The 1,964-nt window shown below is 37.6% G+C and overlaps 1 protein-coding gene and 1 long non-coding RNA gene across 10 annotated transcripts in view; one reads left to right on the forward strand and one right to left on the reverse strand.

Annotated features, from left to right (window-relative positions):
• LOC107552172 (uncharacterized) overlaps window positions 1-1,964 on the forward strand; it is a 33,406-nt gene that overhangs the window by 19,258 nt on the left and 12,184 nt on the right. The gene's annotated exons all lie outside the window — the stretch shown is intronic.
• LOC107552173 (uncharacterized) overlaps window positions 1-1,964 on the reverse strand; it is a 19,515-nt gene that overhangs the window by 14,949 nt on the left and 2,602 nt on the right. The gene's annotated exons all lie outside the window — the stretch shown is intronic.

The raw sequence follows: 1,964 nt of genomic DNA on the forward strand, positions 1-1,964 counted from the left end.
TCGGGTCATCGTCATGCTTGAAAACCCATCCATGACCCATCTTCAGTGTTCTAGCTGAGGTTCTTGTCCAAGATTTTACAGTACATGGCCCTGTCCATTTGCCTCTCAACACGGTGAAGTCGTCCTGTACCCTTAGCAGAAAAACAGCCCCAAAGCATAATGCTTTCACCTCCATGCTTGACTGTAGGGATGGTGTTCTTGGGGTCATAGTCAGCATTTCTCTTCCTCCAAACATGGCGAGTCGAGTTAATGCCAAAGAGCTCAATTTTGGTCTCATCTGACCACAGCACTTTCTCCCAAGCCTTCTTGGAATCATTTAGATGTTCTTTGGACCTTGCGGGCGCTGCAGGATTTCAGTCCATTGCTGCGTAGTGTGTTACCAATGCTTTGCTTGGTGACTGTGGTCCCAACTGCCTTAAGATCATTAACAAGCTCCTCCCGTGTAGTTCGGGGCTGATCCCTCACCTTTCTCATGATCATCCTTACCCCATGAGGCAAGATCTTGCACGGCGCTCCAGACCGAGGCCGATTGATGGTTATTTTGTATTTCTTCCATTTCCGAATAATCGTACCAACAGTTGTCTCCTTCTCACCAAGCTTCTTGCTGATGGTCTTGTAGCCCATTCCAGCCTTGTGCAGATCTACAATCTTGTCTCTGACATCCTTTGACAGCTCTTTGGTCTTGCCCATGGTGGTGGGAGAGGTTGGAATGGAAGATACAGATTGTGTGGACAGGTGTCTTATACACCTAACGAGCTGACATTAGGAGTAACTTCTTAAAGGGACAGGACTAATCTGTGTTCCACATGGGCACATCACCAATCTGTGGTAGCCAGAATTCTTGCTGGTTGGTAGGGAATCACATACTTATTTCACTCACTGAAATGCAAATCAATCCCTAACTTTTATATAATGTGTTTTTTCTGTATATTTTGGTTGGTATTCTGTCTCTATTAATTAAAATAAACCTACCATAAAAATTACAGGCCCTTCTGTAATGGGCAAACTTACAAAATCAGCAGGGGATCAAATAAATATTTTCCCCACTGTACATTCATTCGTCATTTACTCACCCACCACTTGTTCCAAACCTTTATGAGTTTAATCTGCTGAACACAATAGAAGATATTTTGAGGAATGTTGGTAACCTTCCATTAAATACATGAGAATCTCCCTAACTGCTCTGAGAGTCACTTCATGAGAATTTGACTTTGAAGAATTTGAAGTTTAATTTGAGTAAAACTACCCTCATGTCATATCATATACACACGGAAACCCGACAAAATAAAAATTTGGTTTAACTTGAAGACATTGTGGCAAAAATACATTAATATTGTTCAGTAGAATGTATGTAATACTAATACTACTACTACTAAAATTATTAAAACCTTATTTTTAAGGAATAATCATGCAATATTTCTTCAATGTTTTAATTGTAATATTAAATCCTCTTTATTTGCCAAAAAATAAAATGTTAAATTTTCATTAATTAAAAAATTAAATTAATTAAATTAATGTTTTATGCCTTAATTTGATCAACAGAAAATTTTAAATACACAACACAGAATTTCTGAGGGGGGAAAAATCATAAGGCTATTGTAGGCTATTGTTTTTATGCTTTTTTTAAGGTTGGAAAAAATAAAACATAATAGGGCCCTAAACATGTAATTTTTGTTACACATTTAATGAATTGATGTTAAATTGTTTAAGTTTCATGATTTTAATTAATTAGACATGATTTCTGATTAATACAATTTAATTTAACCATTAAAAAGGAGTCCAGAAAAATGTATACGGAAAAAAGACGAAATCCAGAAAAATTCAAATGGAATTTCGGATAAAATTATTAAGTTGTTATATTGACTGCTGTCATTAAAAGAAACACATGAACATGTGATTCCTTTAAGTGTTTGTGTCGGTGTCTGTCTGGCCCCAACCCCCCCCCCCCCCCCCCCCCCCCCCCC

Source organism: Sinocyclocheilus grahami, unplaced genomic scaffold, assembly GCF_001515645.1.
Source record: "Sinocyclocheilus grahami isolate Dianchi unplaced genomic scaffold, SAMN03320097.WGS_v1.1 scaffold442.1, whole genome shotgun sequence".
Lineage (NCBI taxonomy): Eukaryota > Metazoa > Chordata > Actinopteri > Cypriniformes > Cyprinidae > Sinocyclocheilus > Sinocyclocheilus grahami.